A 20,412-nucleotide genomic window follows, 5' to 3' on the forward strand; every position below is an offset into this window, starting at 1 on the left:
ATTTTTTTTTAGTAAATACATACATATTATATACAAAATACCCAGACCGATAGAAACATTCATACTTATGAATACAAATGTTTGCCGTGCGAGGAATCGAACCCGCGACCACCGGACGTAAAGCGTTGTGCTAGACCGCTAGACCACCGCGGTCGTCCAAATGACAACTTTCTATTAGTACCTATAGGTATTAGTTTCCATGGCAATTAATATAACAATAACTCAAGATAATTCATAAAGCATCATCTAGACCTAAGACGATACAAATACTTGATGAACTGATATAAATACTTAGATACATTTTTATATAATAACTAGCTGTCCCGGCAAACGTTGTTTTGGCTTAAAATAAAAAAAAAAATTAGGGTTGGACTACCCCTAACATTTAGGGGGATGAAAAATAGATGTTGGCCGATTCTAAGATCTATTCAATACGCTCACAAAATTTCATGAGAATCAGTCAAGCCGTTTCGGAGGAGTATGGGAACAAAAACTGTGACACGAGAATTTTATATATAAGACTAGCTTTTGCCGGCGCCTTCGCTCGCGTTAATTTGGAGGTGGAATTTAACAAACTCCTTTCTTAGGAGATGCCTAGGTCATAGTAGCTTTTTTTTAAGGATGATAATGGAATGGTGCACCCGCCTGTGCTAACGGTTTACGCTGGCGGGGCACCAGTGGAGGACGATAAGATGACCATGAGATCAGGTCAGTTAGCGTGTGGAGCTACTTAAAGAGAGTCAACAATCCTTTGCCACCGATAAGGACCTTTTAATTATCACAAACACTCACTGACGCAATTAAAGCTATTCCGAAGTGCATATTGTATCATGTGATCGACAATTTTAGTTTTTTTTTATACTACGATGGTGGCAATGGCAGTCTTTAGTTCTAGATTACACATGTATAAAGAAGTAAATGGTACTTTTTTTAATGGATTTACACAACTCAAATATAAAAGTGATCTTTTATTTAGTATCAAAGTAACCTTCTTCTTCTTCCTCTTATTTCTGTCCCACTCTATGCGGGGTCGGTTCTCCTAATTTTTCGGCGCCAGGACAATCTGTCCTAGGTTGTCGGGTCGAGCTTTTTTCCTAATTTTTTTTTAGTATCAAAGTAACCAAAACAGAATTAATAATAAGGTCTTTTTTTAAATATCACATATTAATATATAAATTTACCCATAAACCTCTTCCTATTTAGGGAACCCTACTCGGGTTTCACCTTATTTTTAAGGATAAAATGGTAACATTGTATTGTGCTATTAATAAATAAATAAAATTAATAGATTTTATTTTATCTCAAACAAATAAGGCGACAAAGTGGCTGGTAAATATTGGCTTAAATATAAAATAATTGAAACCGTGGGCAGCTTAGTAAAGTAAGTACACGTGTTAAAAGTAAATCGGACACGAGGAAAATTCTAGAAACATTCTTGAAAAGGAAGTGACTGAGCAGATTGCCTTTGACATAGAAAATACTCGCTTAGAAGATACATATGGACCTATCCCCTTATTCTTAAACACTTCAAACATCTTATAAGATCCATTTAGCTTTGGAACTGTTTTGACTTTGTTTCTTTTATTGTTGTTGGAATGGCAAATGTACAGCAGTTCATGTATATATATATATATATATATAAATATCCCCTTGGGCACTTTGTGGCTCAGACGTGCCGTATAGGTAGTTTTTTGTTGATCCTTTTTCACTTGTTGATCCGGAGGCCTTTTGTTGATCTAATGCCAGCTGACGATATATAAATGTTGATCCTTTTTGAGCCACAACTGTCACGACGAGTAATAATAATAATTAAGCGATTTATACACGATTTTATACAAATCCACCTTTTTGGCATTCGACCACTTCTTGATCCAATTCAAACGGGCCAATCAGGGTGCAGCATTTGCCAAGGGCTTCCTCATTGGCACGTTTGGACTACTACATTATGGCTACAGTAACTTAATAATGTCTAGCTAGTATTTCAAGAATAATAGTCTATCTAATCTAAATATTTATAGAAATCAGTCTAGAGGAACGTGACTCCAGATCAAACCTCAATACTTGTTATTTTTTGGACGGGAATTTTTCCTTTAGTAACAACGTTACTGAGCGAATGAAGAGAAGACGTAACGGCGGATCTAGGGGGGAGCGTCATGGAGGTCTTGGGAGTCATGGGGGCGTCATGACTCTCCCCCCCCTTACCCCAGGACTTAGGTAGACCACTAATTGAACTAAAAAATAATGAAACAGCAAATTTTTTTGCTGCACGATCGGAGTGTTGGTGCAGTAGTATTAATTATAATTAAACATTGTTACTTAAAATATAACAGTTAAAGTACTATAACACTAAAAGCAAAATAGGTATTTTCAAAATACTTTTTCAAAATAAATTACCCTTTGAGTTTTTGTCCAAACCTCAGATATTTTATTTATTTTAGGTATATCAATCATTACATAGTATAGTATAGTATAAAACAAAGTCGCTGTCGCATCTAACAAGTACATAAATAAAGAAAGAAGACTTTTTGGCTCTGAATATATTTCAAAAATCAATTACTTGTGTTAATCAATTTATATACTCTTTCTTATTTCATAGTACTTGTTTTGATCCGAGTATATACAGATACCGTAACGGTCTATTAATTATGAATTTATTATACCTAACCTAGATATTCTATTTTGACGAAACTCCGTGTAGTAGTAGTATCCGATAAGGGTATGCGAACCCTAAGTATTATTTCAAAATGACCAGTAACTTTGAATTTTGAATTTTGATTTTAATAAGCCTTTGAATCAACTTACCAAACGGACGCTCAAGGTTCGATTCCCGCCACCGATTTTTTTTGTTATTTTTTTTTGTCTTTATTCTAATTTTAAATTAACTATTTTAATAATTAAATGAATTTAATCGAACAAAACGTTGTTAAGTATTCAATTAATTTTAATTTACATTACCTATTGTACTTTCTAAATTGTAAAGCAGCTAACAATTATAGTAAGATCTTATAAATAACTAACACAACAAGTAAAATATTTTAAATGTATTTTCTTTATTATTACAAATATTTTTTATGCATAATATAATAGTTAATATCACTTACAATTAATTTAATACTTAACAACGATTTTATCGATTAAATTCATTTAAATATAACCCATAAATGTATAAATATTATATATAAATAAATACATAATGATCTGATAATCAAATTATAAGTACAGTCTCAAATTGAAAGTAAGAAAAACAGAAAATATAGAGAGAACTATAGGGATATAACAGAAAGATGTGAAAAATGGAGAAGGACAGTAAAAAAGTTACAAATTTAAATAATGTTGCCGCAATTTCTGTTTAAATGAATTTATTACATTATTATATATATTAGGCATACGACTAGCCTTATGACTGTTACTTTTTTTTTAATCTATACATCTATACATGTAAATAAAATTGTAGTGTCTGTTTGCAATATTGAAATAACCGTTTTTACTACTTGCATATGAATATAAATACGGTACATACACCAAAATAACATATTTTACAAGTTTTGTCTGTCTGTCTGTCTGTTTGTTCCGGCTAATCTCTGAAATAGCTGGACCGATTTTGACGGGACTTTTTTTGGCAAGTAGCTGATGTAATAAGGATTAACTTACGCTACTGTTATTTTAGAAAAATAAAATAAAATTTCACGCGGACGAAGTCGCTGGGGCCAGCTAGTCTATAGATATACCGAGATTTAATATTTAAGTTGCTATTATGTTGTTGACAAAATTTTACTGTAATGTTACTATTACGTTATCCTACACAATTTGTATTATTTTGGATGAAAAAATAAATAAATAAATAATAATCTATACATATAAATAAAATTGGAGTGTCTGTTTGTAATATTGAAATAACCGTTTTTTACTACATGCATATGAATATATATAAGGTACATATACCAAAATAACAATTTTTATAATTTTTGTCTGTCTGTCTGTCGGTCTGTTTGTTCCGGCTAATCTCTGAAATGGCTGGACCGATTTTGACGGTACTTTTTTTGGCAGGTAGCTGATTTATAAGGAGTAACTTAGGTTACTTTTATTTTAGAAAAATAAAGTTAAATTCCACGCGGACGAAGTCGCGGGAACAGCTTGTTTTTAATAAAAACGGTTTATTTCATAGAAAAAACATCTTTTTTGTGGTACTTGAGAATGTTGAAGCCTGTTGTTTGTATTATTGAAATAACCGTTTTTTACTACTTGCATATGAATATAAATACGGTACATACACCAAAATAACATATTTTACAATTTTTGTCCGTCTGTCTGTTTGTTCCAGCTAATCTCTGAAATGGCTGGACCGATTTTGACGGGACTTTTTTTGGCAGGTAGCCGATGTAATAAGGAGTAACTTAGGTTACTTTTATTTTAGAAAAATAAAGTTAAAAACCACGTGGACGAAGTCGCGGGAACAGCTACTGTATAATATATTAGAGATACCAACGTGTTTTTTTATTGATGACTAGCTGTACACGGGATTTCGTCCGTGTGGAATTTCACTTTATTTTTATAAAATATAAGAAGTTAAATTCCACGCGGACGAAGTCGCGTGTACAGCTAGTTGTCGGTAGTCTAGCGATTTAGCTAGCACACCGCTTTGATTCCTGCTTGGTGGTCGAGGGTTCGATTCCTCGCACGCTGCAAACATTTGTATTCATGAGTATGATTGTTTGTAACGGTCTGGGTGTTTTCTATGTATAGATAATATATATGTATTTACGACAAAAAATCTTTGTATTTATATCAGTTGTCTAGTACCCATAACATAATCTTCAGCTAGCTTAACTTGGGTCTAGACGAAGCTGTGTGAATTGTCTTGAGATTACTATTATTACTATAATAAATCTTTTCAAATCAGCCGATGTTTATTTTTGCCATAATACGTGCTGTTACCATGTGATAATATTACGTACTTATTACTGTTTTAAATGTGATGCGTTCATTATTTGTATTTCCTTTGAATTAAAGACAAATGTATATATATATATATATACATTTATATAAACTTGCACACTTAGTTGATCCAGCCACGATCCGTAGATATTGCTGATTCCACTGTCTCTCTCGTTCTACCACTATAACGGTAGCGTGGCGGAACGGCAACATGTTGCCGTTCCGCGTTCTACCACTATCTTTGTATTCTAGTATGCGATGTTGCCGTTCCGGCCGAGACCATGCGTTGTTGCCAAATGTATTCGTCGATAGTAGTAGATACTCGATATATATTTTTTCAACAATTTCTTGCAATAGTGAATCCGTATCGGCAAAATTTTTTAAATGCACAAAGATTTTTTGGCTCTGAATATATTTAAAAACATTTACTTGTGTGTTGATGAATTTATATACTAGTAAATGAAGTACCTAATACTTGTTTTGATTTGAATAGGTAGCGATATTATGAATTTATTATACGTAATCTAAAGATTTTGACGAAATAAAAGTAATTAGTTATCTGTTAACCTTGACTTCATGCTGGCACCAGTATTATCAGATGATGAACATACTCTTCGAAAACTTACAGCAGAAATATCGTGTTTGGACTCATTAGATAGGTCTCGATGAATAGAGTTTAAAAAACTTAAAATAAATGGTAAATTAGAAATAATGTATAAATACCACTTACGTAAAATTCAACCACTTTAAACTTAATAATAATAATAATTAGGAAAAGAGAAAAGCTATACATGCACTGAAAGTAATTGATGCCTTCCACACAATATTTTCAGTATTAAACAACTCTGTTTGTTCAGTAAAAGTGTAAATACACTGGTAACCTTTAATCATATTTTATATGCAAACATTACATATACAAACCCTAAAGTTTTATTTCAGAATAGCCAGCAGTTTTCAAGAAATAAGTCTTTGAAATTGTAAGTGTAACTTATATATATACTAGTTTTTTCACCATAACAAACAACACCAATATGGCCTAGTTAGTAGTTTACCTGTGTACCAATTAATAATAATAGTAATCTCAGGACAATTCACACAGCTTCATCTAGACCCAAGTTAAGCTAGCTGAAGATTATGTTATGGGTACCAGACAACTGATATAAATACAAAGATTTTTTTCGTAAATACATATATATTATCTATACATAGAAAACACCCAGACCGTTACAAACAATCCTACTCATGAATACAAATGTTTGCAGCGTGCGAGGAATCGAACCCTCGACCACCAAGCAGGAATCAAAGCAGTGTGCTAAATCGCTAGACTACCGACAACTAGCTGTACACGCGACTTCGTCCGCGTGGAATTTAACTTCTTATATTTTAGAAAAATAAAGTGAAATTCCACACGGACGAAATCCCGTGTACAGCTAGTCATCAATAAAAAAACACGTTGGTATCTCTAATATATTATACAGTAGCTGTTCCCGCGACTTCGTCCACGTGGTTTTTAACTTTATTTTTCTAAAATAAAAGTAGCCTAAGTTACTCCTTATTACATCAGCTACCTGCCAAAAAAAGTCCCGTCAAAATCGGTCCAGCCATTACAGAGATTAGCTGGAACAAACAGACAGACGGACAAAAATTGTAAAATATGTTATTTTGGTGTATGTACCGTATTTATATTCATATGCAAGTAGTAAAAAACGGTTATTTCAATATTACAAACAACAGGCTTCAACATTCTCAAGTACCACAAAAAAGATGTTTTTTCTATCAAATAAACCGTTTTTATTAAAAACAAGCTTGCGACTTCGTCCGCGTGGAATTTAACTTTATTTTTCTAAAATAAAAGTAACCTAAGTTACTCCTTATAAATCAGCTACCTGCCAAAAAAAGTACCGTCAAAATCGGTCCAGCCATTTCAGAGATTAGCCGGAACAAACAGACCGACAGACAGACAGACAAAAATTATAAAAATTGTTATTTTGGTATATGTACCTTATATATATTCATATGCATGTAGTAAAAAACGGTTATTTCAGTATTACAAACAGACACTCCAATTTTATTTATATGTATAGATGTATAGATTATTATTTATTTATTTATTTATTCATCCAAAATAATACAAATTGTGTAGGATAACGTAATAGTAACATTACAGTAAAATTTTGTCAACAACATAATAGCAACTTAAATATTAAATCTCGGTATATCTATAGACTAGCTGGCCCCAGCGACTTCGTCCGCGTGAAATTTTATTTTATTTTTCTAAAATAACAGTAGCGTAAGTTACTCCTTATTACATCAGCTACTTGCCAAAAAAAGTCCCGTCAAAATCGGTCCAGCTATTTCAGAGATTAGCCGGAACAAACAGACGGACAGACAAAACTTGTAAAATATGTTATTTTGGTGTATGTACCGTATTTATATTCATATGCAGGTAGTAAAAAACGGTTATTTCAATATTACAAACAGACACTCCAATTTTATTTACATGTATAGATGTATAGATTAAAAAAAAAGTAACAGCATAAGGCTAGTCGTATGCCTAATATATATAATAATGTAATAAATTCATTTAAACAGAAATTGCGGGAACATTATTTAAATTTGTAACTTTTTTACTGTCCTCCTTTTTTCACATCTTTCTGTTATATCCCTATAGTTCTCTCTATATTTTCTGTTTTTCTTACTTTCAATTTGAGACTGTACTTATAATTTGATTATCGGATCATTATGTATATATTTATACATTTATGGGTTATATATTTATGTATGTATATTGTTATTTTTTTATAGAAATGTATATTTTGCTTATCTTTATTATCTTTATAAATCTTTTTTTGACATTTCTTATTTATATTAGTGCACCGCCAATAATCTTTCGCTGCACCACTCATGGTTGCCTGGTAAATAACGCGGCAAGATATTAAGTCCGCCACATGTACAAATTTTTTTGTGCATTAAAGTTAAATAAATAAAAAAAATACAATACTGTTTAATGAAAATGCGTATTGTCTAGTGCTTTGAGATGTATCAAAATAAGGTCAACAAAAAAGTCCGTGATGGTATATGTCTATCTCTCAAGGATAACCAACAATAACCATTTTTTATCTTTTACATTTTACGGGAATTTTTTTTATCGTATGTTTCCCTTAAAATCATGTAAACTATGCTATTATGTCATAATCTAAAGAAATAATAATATTTTATAGTGAAATATCCACTATAAAATACCAAAAAATAACAATGTAATTCGTTACGCGCGAATCAGGTGTTATAAGGTCAAAGGTCGGTGCACCCCGCGTATTTGATAAATCTAAAGCTTCTCTGGATGTCTTTAAGAGAAAATGGCAGTATGTACGTGTATATGTCACACAAGTCCTTAAGTGATAAGTTTTTCAAATGTACAATATAGAATAAATATTTTTAAGTACAGTACTTACGTACATTAATATAATACCTACTTTTTACTTGTATCTATTGTTATCAAAATTAAATTATAAGTTCTTAACTTGACCACGACTATGTGACCCTCTCTTGGCGCCAAAACGAGTGAAAAAATGAACAGCATACGACGACGACGCAGTACCTATAGAGTGGAGCAACTGCTTATTCAGTTTTATTCAACTATTTAGTCCCTCCACCGTTACAATGAATGGAGGCGGATATTACAATGTACGTAGCATTGCGAATATAAAATATCTAGATTAGGTATAATAAATTCATAATTCATAGGCCGTTACGGTATCAGAGCCAAAAAGTCTTCTTTCTTTGTTTATGTACTGTTAGATGCGACAGCGACTTTGTTTTTATATTACTATGTAATGATTGATATACCTAAAATAAATAAAATATCTGAGGTTTGGACAAAAATTCAAAAGGTACTTTATTTTGAAAAAGTATTTTGAAAATACCTATTTTGCATTTAGTATTTGAAATACAAAAACAAAACTATTATTGTTTTTAGAGTGACATTTCTATGAATTCACTGTCAATAGCGAGCGGTGGGATGGAAAAAGATAACCGTTTATAAATATATAATAAATAGCCCTGGACAATTAACACAGACTGATACTGAACTGATGTAGATATTTTTATTTTGTAAATACATATATAATATACATATAAAACACCCAGACCGATGAAAACAATCGATGACCGATGAGTACAATTGTTTGCACCGTGCGAGAAATCGAACCCGCGACCATCGGATGTAAAGCGGTGTGACCACCGAGGCAGTCGAAATATATAAATAATCTTATGAATTTAATTTATTCTAATTTGTTTGTGTGCGCGGGGTGCGGTGTACGGTGCTCCCCCTTGCCTCCACCGTTGCTGGAGCTTGCATGTATGGAGCATTGCGAATATAAAATATCTAGATTAGTAAATTCATAATTGATAGACCGTTACGGTATCTATATATATTCGGATTAAAATAAGTATCGCAGTAAGGACCAGTATATAAAGTGATCAACATAATTAATTGATTTTTGAAATATATATACAGAGCCAAAAAGTCTTTGTGTATTCAAAAAATATTTAATTTGTTTGTGTGCGCGGGGTGCGGTGTACGGTGCAGGGGGGACCCTGCCTCCACCGTTGCTGGAGCTTGCATGTAAGAGGTGTTTATATATATATATATATATATATATAAACACCTCTTTGGGCACTTTGTTGATCACGCCACAACCTACACACTTGCCGATTCCACCTTTTGCACTGAATAACTTGACTCCTATCGCGTATATCTCAGGCGGTATGGCAACGTCGCATTCTATTTTGCGATGTGGCCATATATATTCGTCGATAGTACGATATACTCGACACTTTTTTTACTAATAATTCGTGACTGAATGGCTCCGAACGGCTAAATTTTTGGTATACACAAAGACTTTTTGGCTCTGAATATATTCCAAAAATCAATTAATTATGTTGATCACTTTATATACTCGTCCTTACTGCGATACTTACTTTCATCCGAATATATATAGATACCGTAACGGTCTATCAATTATGAATTTATTAATTTACTAATGTAGATATTTTATATTCGCAATGCTCCATACATGCAAGCTCCAGCAACGGTGGAGGCAGGGTCCCCCCTGCACCGTACACCGCACCCCGCGCACACAAACAAATTAGATATTTTTTGAATACACAAAGACTTTTTGGCTCTGTATATATATTTCAAAAATCAGTTAATTGTGTTGATCACTTTATATACTGGTCCTTACTGCGATACTTATTTTAATCCGAATATATATAGATACCGTAACGGTCTATCAATTATGAATTTACTAATCTAGATATTTTATATTCGCAATGCTCCATACATGCAAGCTCCAGCAACGGTGGAGGCAGGGGGAGCACCGTACACCGCACCCCGCGCACATAAACAAATTAGAATAAATTAAATTCATAAGATTATTTATATATTTCGACTGCCTCGGTGGTCACACCGCTTTACATCCGATGGTCGCGGGTTCGATTTCTCGCACGATGCAAACATTTGTACTCATCGGTCATCGATTGTTTTCATCGGTCTGGGTGTTTTATATGTATATTATATATGTATTTACAAAATAAAAATATCTATTTATATCAGTTCAGTATCAGTCTGTGTTAATTGTCCAGGGTTATTTATTATATTTTTATAAACGGTTATCTTTTTCCATCGCACCGCTCGCTATCGACAGTGAATTCATAGAAATGTCACTCTAAAAACAAAAATAGTTTTGTGTTTTGTATTTCAAATACTAAATGCAAAATAGGTATTTTCAAAATACTTTTTAAAAATTAAGTACCTTTTGAATTTTTGTCCAAACCTCAGATATTTTATTTATTTTAGGTATATCAATCATTACATAGTAATATAAAAACAAAGTCGCTGTCGCATCTAACAGTACATAAACAAAGAAAGAAGACTTTGGCTCTGATACCGTAACGGCCTATGAATTATGAATTTATTATACCTAATCTAGATATTTTATATTCGCAATGCTACGTACATTGTAATATCCGCCTCCATTCATTGTAACGGTGGAGGGACTAAATAGTTGAATAAAACTGAATAAGCAGTTGCTCCACTCTATAGGTACTGCGTCGTCGTCGTATGCTGTTCATTTTTTCACTCGTTTTGGCGCCAAGAGAGGGTCACATAGTCGTGGTCAAGTTAAGAACTTATAATTTAATTTTGATAACAATAGATACAAGTAAAAAGTAGGTATTATATTAATGTACGTAAGTACTGTACTTAAAAATATTTATTCTTTATTGTACATTTGAAAAACTTAACACTTAAGGACTTGTACATATACACGTACATACTGCCATTTTCTCTTAAAGACATCCAGAGAAGTACTATTTATCAAATACGCGGGGTGCACCGACCTTTGACCTTATAACACCTGATTCGCGCGTAACGAATTACATTGCTACTTTTTGGTATTTTATAGTGGATATGTCACTATAAAATATTATTATTTCTTTAGATTATGACATAATAACATAGTTTACATGATTTTAAGGGAAACATACGATAAAAAAAAATCCCGTAAAATGTAAAAGATAAAAAATGGTTATTGTTGGTTATCCTTAAGAGATAGACATATACCATCACGGACTTTTTTGTTGACCTTATTTTGATACATCTCAAAGCAGTAGACAACACGCATTTTCATTAAACAGTATTGTATTTTTTTATTTCTTTAACTTTAATGCACAAAAAAATTTGTACATGTGGCGGACTTAATATTTTGCCGCGTTATTTACCAGGCAACCATGAGTGGTGCAGAGAAAGATTATTGGCGGTGCACTAATATAAATAAGAAATGTCAAAAAAAGATTTATAAAGATAATAAAGATAAGCAAAATATACATTTCTATAAAAAAATAACAGTATACATACATAAATATATATGTAAATATAACCCATAAATGTATAAATATTATATATAAGTAAATACATAATGATCCGATAATCAAATTATAAGTACAGTCTCAAATTGAAAGTAAGAAAAACAGAAAATATAGAGAGAACTATATGGATATAACAGAAAGATGTGAAAAAAGGAGAAGGACAGTAAAAAAGTTACAAATTTAAATAATGTTCCCGCAATTTCTGTTTAAATGAATTTATTACATTATTATATATATTAGGCATACGACTAGCCTTATGACTGTTACTTTTTTTTAATCTATACATCTATACATGTAAATAAAATTGGAGTTTCTGTTTGTAATATTGAAATAACCGTTTTTTACTACTTGCATATGAATATAAATACGGTACATACACCAAAATAACATTTTACAAGTTTTGTCTGCCTGTCTGTCTGTTTGTTCCGGCTAATCTCTGAAATAGCTGGACCGATTTTGACGGGACTTTTTTTGGCAAGTAGCTGATGTAATAAGGAGTAACTTACGCTACTGTTATTTTAGAAAAATAAAATAAAATTTCACGCGGACGAAGTCGCTGGGGCCAGCTAGTCTATAGATATACCGAGATTTAATGTTTAAGTTGCTATTATGTTGTTGACAAAATTTTACTGTAATGTTACTATTACGTTATCCTACACAATTTGTATTATTTTGGATGAATAAATAAATAAATAAATAATAATCTATACATCTATACATTTAATAAAAATTGGAGTGTCTGTTTGTAATATAGAAAAAACCGTTTTTTACTACATGCATATGAATATAAATACGGTACATATACCAAAATAAAATATTTTACAATTTTTGTCTGTCTGTCTGTTTGTTCCGGCTAATCTCTGAAATGGCTGGACCGATTTTGACGGGACTTTTTTTTTGGCAGGTAGCTGATGTAATAAGGAGTAACTTAGGCTACTTTTATTTTAGAAAAATAAAGTTAAAAACCACGTGGACGAAGTCGCGGGAACAGCTAGTGTATAATATATTAGAGATACCTACGTGTTTTTTTATTGATGACTAGCTGTACACGGGATTTCGTCCGTGTTGAATTTAACTTTATTTTTCTAAAATATAAGAAGTTAAATTCCACGCGGACGAAGTCGCGTGTACAGCTAGTTGTCGGTAGTCTAGCGATTTATCTAGCACACCGCTTTGATTCCTGCTTGGTGGTCGAGGGTTCGATTCCTCGCACGCTGCAAACATTTGTATTCATGAGTATGATTGTTTGTAACGGTCTGGGTGTTTTCTATGTATAGATAATATATATGTATTTACGAAAAAAAAATCTTTGTATTTATATCAGTACCCATAACATAATCTTCAGCTAGCTTAACTTGGGTCTAGATGAAGCTGTGTGAATTGTCCTGAGATTACTATTATTACTATAATAAATCTTTTCAAATCAGCCGATGTTTATTTTTGCCATAATACGTGCTGTTACCATGTGATAATATTACGTACGTACTTATTAAACTATTAACTTATTATTAAATTGTTTGTAACGGTCTGGGTGTTTTCTATGTATAGATAATATATATGTATTTACGAAAAAAATCTTTGTATTTATATCAGTACCCATAACATAATCTTCAGCTAGCTTAACTTGGGTCTAGATGAAGCTGTATGAATTGTCCTGAGATTACTATTATTATTAATTGGTACACAGGTAAACTACTAACTAGGCCATATTGGTGTTGTTTGTTATGGTGAAAAAACTAGTAGGTATATATATAAGTTACACGTACAATTTCAAAGACTTATTTCTTGAAAACTACTGGCTATTCTGAAATAAAACTTTAGTGTTTGTATATGTAATGTTTGCATATAAAATATGATTAAAGGTTACCAGTGTATTTACACTTTTACTGAACAAACAGAGTTGTTTAATACTGAAAATATTGTGTGGAAGGCATCAATTACTTTCAGTGCATGTATAGCTTTTCTCTTTTCCTAATTATTATTATTATTAAGTTTAAAGTGGTTGAATTTTACGTAAGGGGTTTTTATACATTATTTCTAATTTACCATTTATTTTAAGTTTTTTAAACTCTATTCATCGAGACCTATCTAATGAGTCCTAACACGATATTTCTGCTGTAAGTTTTCGAAGAGTATGTTCATCATCTGATAATACTGGTGCCAGCATGAAGTCAAGGTTAACAGATAACTAATTACTTTTATTTCGTCAAAATCTTTAGATTACGTATAATAAATTCATAATATCGCTACCTATTCAAATCAAAACAAGTATTAGGTACTTCATGTACTAGTATATAAATTCATCAACACACAAGTAAATGATTTTTAAATATATTCAGAGCCAAAAAATCTTTGTGCATTTAAAAAAAATGCCGATACGGATTCACTATTGCAGGAAATTGTTGAAAAAATATATATCGAGTATAAGTATCTACTACTATCGACGAATACATTTGGCAACAACGCATGGTCTCGGCCGGAACGGCAACATCGCATATTAGAATACAAAGATAGTGATAGAAAGAGAGAGACAGTGGATCAGCAATATCTACGGATCGTGGCTGGATCAACTAAGTGTGCAAGTGTATATAAATAAATATATATATATATATATATACATTTGTCTTTAATTCAAAGGAAATATAAATAATGAACGCATCACATTTAAAACAGTATAAATAGTTAATAATTTAATAATAAGTTAATAGTTTAATAAGTACGTACGTAATATTATCACATGGTAACAGCACGTATTATGGCAAAAATAAACATCGGCTGATTTGAAAAGATTTATTATAGTAATAATAGTAATCTCAGGACAATTCACACAGCTTCATCTAGACCCAAGTTAAGCTAGCTGAAGATTATGTTATGGGTACTGATATAAATACAAAGATTTTTTTTCGTAAATACATATATATTATCTATACATAGAAAACACCCAGACCGTTACAAACAATCATACTCATGAATACAAATGTTTGCAGCGTGCGAGGAATCGAACCCTCGACCACCAAGCAGGAATCAAAGCAGTGTGCTAGCTAAATCGCTAGACTACCGACAACTAGCTGTACACGCGACTTCGTCCGCGTGGAATTTAACTTCTTATATTTTAGAAAAATAAAGTTAAATTCAACACGGACAAAATCCCGTGTACAGCTAGTCATCAATAAAAAAACACGTAGGTATCTCTAATATATTATACACTAGCTGTTCCCGCGACTTCGTCCACGTGGTTTTTAACTTTATTTTTCTAAAATAAAAGTAGCCTAAGTTACTCCTTATTACATCAGCTACCTGCCAAGAAAAGTCCCGTCAAAATCAGTCCAGCCATTTCAGAGATTAGCTGGAACAAACAGACAGACAGACAAAAATTGTAAAATATGTTATTTTGGTGTATGTACCGTATTTATATTCATATGCAAGTAGTAAAAAACGGTTATTTCAATATTACAAACAACAGGCTTCAACATTCTCAAGTACCACAAAAAAGATGTTTTTATTAAAAACAAGGTGTTCCCGCGACTTCGTCCGCGTGGAATTTAACTTTATTTTTCTAAAATAAAAGTAACCTAAGTTACTCCTTATAAATCAGCTACCTGCCAAAAAAAAGTACCGTCAAAATCGGTCCAGCCATTTCAGAGATTAGCCGGAACAAACAGACCGACAGACAGACAGACTAAAATTATAAAAATAGTTATTTTGGTATATGTACCTTATATATATTCATATGCATGTAGTAAACATTACAGTAAAATTTTGTCAATAACATAATAGCAACTTAAACATTAAATCTCGGTATATCTATAGACTAGCTGGCCCCAGCGACTTCGTCCGCGTGAAATTTTATTTTATTTTTCTAAAATAACAGTAGCGTAAGTTACTCCTTATTACATCAGCTACTTGCCAAAAAAAGTCCCGTCAAAATCGGTCCAGCTATTTCAGAGATTAGCCGGAACAAACAGACAGACAGACAGACTGTACTATGCTATACTATGTATTGATTGATATACCTAAAATAAATAAAATATCTGAGGTTTGGACAAAAACTCAAAGGGTAATTTATTTTGAAAAAGTATTTTGAAAATACCTATTTTGCTTTTAGTGTTATAGTACTTTAACTGTTATGTTTTAAGTAACAATGTTTAATTATAATTAATACTACTGCACCAACACTCCGATCGTGCAAAAAAATTTGCTGTTTTATTATTTTTTAGTTCAATTAGTGGTCTACCTAAGTTCTGGGCTAGGGGGGGGGGGGGAGAGTCATGACGCCCCCATGACTCCCATGACCTCCATGACGCTCCCCCCTGGATCCGCCGTTGCGTCTTCTCTTTATTCGCTCAGTAACGTTGTTACAAAAGAAAAGATTCCCGTCCAAAAAATAACAAGTATTGAGGTTCGATCTGGAGTCACGTTACTCCAGACTGATTTCTATAAATATTTAGATTAGATAGACTATTATTCTTGAAATACTAGCTAGACATTATTAAGTTACTGTAGCCATAATGTAGTAGCCCAAACGTGCCAATGAGGAAGCCCTTGGCAAATGCTGCACCCTGATTGGCCCGTTTGAATTGGATCAAGAAGTGCTCGTATGCCAAAAAGGTGGATTTGTATAAAATCGTGTATAAATCACTTAATTATTATTATTACTCGTCGTGACAGTTGTGGCTCAAAACGGAGCAACATTTACATATGGTCATCTGGCATTAGATCAACAAAAGGCCTCCGGATCAACAAGTGAAAAAGGATCAACAAAAAACTACCTATACGGCACGTCTGAGCCACAAAGTGCCCAAGGGGATATTTATATATATATATATATATATATATATATATATATACATGAACTGCTGTACATCACGCTATCATGTGATACCACTCTCTTGTAACACTCTCACTCTCACACTCTTAACTTGTAATTTCACTGCCTATGATAATAATAATAATATTCATAATGCAAAAAGCAGTAATATTAAATAGCTGTCGTATCCTGCGTAAGTTTTTACAGGGACATATAGTAAACATTTAACTAAAGACATTTGGAATTGCCTGGTCAGTATGACACGTAACTCTACAATAATCGAAGAATTAAACAAAGTAAAGAAATATATAATAATAATATAACTCTTGAAATTAATTAACTAAAAATAAATTTTAAAAATAGAAAAAAAATAATAAATATAAAAATAAATTAATTAATGAAATGAAAATTACCAAAAGAACTGAATATAAATCATCATCATTACATAGTATGAAACAAAGTCGCTGTCGCTGTCTGTCCGTCCCTATGTATACCTTAAATCTTTAAAACTACGCAACGGATTTCGAAGCGATTCTTTTAATAGATAGAGTGATTCAAGAGGAAGGTTTATATATATAATACATGTACACCCGTGCGAAGTCAGGGCGAGTAGCTAGTATGTTAATGGGGTAAATAGTATGAAAAGGCGGCCTTATCGATCAAGGCAATCTCTTACAACCTTGGAGATCGAAGCTATGAGTAAAGGAAAGGTAGGTGGTGCACTATAAAAGATATAGAAATATATGATGATGAATGCAAAATACATATACATACAAATACTAAAGGTCTTATGATATGATATGATACTTTAAAAACGTATTTACATTATAAAAGTTTTATAAACAGTTTCACGTGTAAACATAAAGTTTTACAATGCAGTAAAGGAGGGTATTTTTAGAATTGAAGACTAATAACTTCATTGCTAGCAATGTATGATGTCGGATTGACCTCCACGTGGTTCCCCCTGGAAATCGTCGTGATAAATTCATCGTGAATTTACCACGATGGGTAACTGACCTGACTTCATTCTCATCTTATCATCCTCCACTGGTAGCAGCGTGAACCGTTAGCGAAGAGCGCACCATTCCATTAACTTCCATAAGAAAATAGTTTTACAATGCATACAGTAATTTTATGACATTAAAATAGCTTCGTGGCAGCCCTAGTGATGGTGTTTGGGTGCATAGATATAACATATTGAAAATCCCAACGAACCCTATCGACGCGGCGACGTTTTAAATCGCGTGCAACAGAAATTAAACGGTTAAAAAAATACGAGGAAAATATCAAACCGTCACTCACAAAGCCTGTTAAAACGAATGTGTATATTTTATAACATATCGTTTGAACATGTCGGCACATGTTAGTTCCTTTCAGCTGGAAACAGCACAGAATATTGTAAAATCGTTCATGGTGAATAGTATCGGCTTGCATTCTGCGTGACTGAAACTTATCTGATGCAAATCATTTAAATTCATAGAGGATATTATTAAACAACACCAAATACAGATATTTTATAAATATATATATTTTTTTATCTCATTATATATTTTACAAATAATGTATCTATATATACGCGAAGCAAAAACTGTACCCCATTCTACGAAAATTGCGCCGACAGAGCAGTATTAATTTTTGCACATTTACAGTTCATATAAAGCAGTATACGGTATGATTTTGTTTATAGTATACAGTAAATAACACTACCATGTACTTGACACACACCCGCATAGAGGTATAGTTTCTAACAATAGAACCTTAATAAAGTTCAAACTTATAATTGAAATTAATTACGTTCGAATTTCGACCATTGGGCGATTATTATAAGAATATCGACACTATAAGAAATCTTTACCGATGTATATTTTGTACAAAATCTGCACGGGTGTAATTTCACAAATCCGGTGATTAATTTCAAAGCTGACAAAATTAATTCAGTAAATAAAAATGTGCGAATATGCATTAATAATTTTCTTGCATAATATGTACTTCACCTCAAAGGAAATCCAATCCCATTGGACTCAAAAAGATCAGTGATATATAAGCGTACACAAAAGCATGTCTCAGTTCCCAATTTAGTTCACATACGCTAACAAGTGCGGCCTCCAGATCAAAGGCATTCGAGTGTTCGTGCTTAGATTTCCCGGTTATCCGTTTGAGGTAGAAAAACTTAACCCATTTCTACTTTCATAGGATTTTCTATATGTCTGAATATAAGGCCACTTAACAAAAGCTGACTCTCTTCTAATATAATTATTACTAGCTGACTCCGCAAACGTTGTTTTGTCATATAAATTAAAATTTCTATTAAAAAAATAGGGGTTGGAGGTAGAAATGTAAACATATAGGATTGGATGTATTATATACACGTTTTTTCTTTACGTAATATGTTTGTTTTATTTGTACACAATCATTACACCCCATATTTTCTACAAAAAATGCTAACAATTTTTTTTTATTACAATCATAGATACAAAGGTATATCGAACTCAGATTCCGGAGAAAGGTGACTGTTAATAATGTGGACTGCTGACTCCATTACTAATAACATACAATATCAAGTTGGCCACTACGCGGTGTCCCTAGAAACCATGGCGTTAAATTCTTGGTAAATTTGTAACGATGACTGACTCGTACTCATGTTCATCTTATCATCCTCCATTGGTGCATGAGAATAAATACTTTACTTAAATGACAAACGTGCATGGCAATTGTTGTTCACGCACGGGATTTTCATTTTACGTTAAAGATAGACACCTATATGCAAAGCAATGTAAATAAACTGGTTTTTTAAAAAAAAAGAAAATAATTGAGATTCTTGCCATTTCTATTCAATTGAATCTGAATACTGAAAAACTTGTCTTTCATAAGCGTCTAAAATATCCTACCTACCTATGAATAAGTGATTTCTGAATTTGAAAAAATTGTAGCGCGATGGTTATCCTCATCACTGTAGCATTATATATGTTGTGATGAAGTGGCTACATAATATATTATTTATTGTAGAATGTAGGTAGTGAGTACTAGCCCCCATAGGATAAACCATTAGCGCAAATGGTAACAGTCAAAATATTTTTCCTCCGATCGATCTCCCGTCCAATTCAAACGGGATCAAAATTAAAATTACCTGAGTCGAGGTTAAAAACTCTTGCCCTTAGACTAAAGTCGTATCCGTCAGGCGGGAGTTGGCCTTTAGCCGCTCTATAAGTGCGTCCGCTGGTTTGGAATGCCGTCTGCACTTGCCTCCTATCGTTGTATCGTATCGTCCGGTGAAACTATAAAGGCCATCTGCGGCCAACAGCATTAGAGTAGTTCGAAAGAAAACAAAATAACATGGTGACGGTTGTATGTATGCATAATGACGCATACTACTGTTTTTCTTTTTATGAGACGCCTTAGTAAAATAACTCGTTTTGGCTCACGCAATTGAGCCAGGTATTATGTTATGGAGTGTATTCAGAGAAACCGCTGTAGACATTTCTTTTGTATACAAACATTAGCTAAGTATAGTGTTGTTATACCAGTGATTTCCAACCTTTTCTTGCAGTCTGCAAGAATAATATATAACATTTTCTTAACATTATAAATTGACGGCCTCGGTAGTCTTGTGGTTTAGAACACCGCCTTACTTCAGATTGTCGCGGGTTCAATTCCTCGTACTAGGGCTGTGAAAAGCAGTTCCCTGGGGACTTGTATCCCGAGAGATATTTTCCTTCGACTAGACTGTCATCACAGATTCGGGC

This window comes from Achroia grisella, unplaced genomic scaffold (assembly GCF_030625045.1).
Source record: "Achroia grisella isolate CSIRO2021 unplaced genomic scaffold, CSIRO_AGI_Agris_v1 utg642, whole genome shotgun sequence".
Taxonomy (NCBI): Eukaryota; Metazoa; Arthropoda; class Insecta; order Lepidoptera; family Pyralidae; genus Achroia; species Achroia grisella.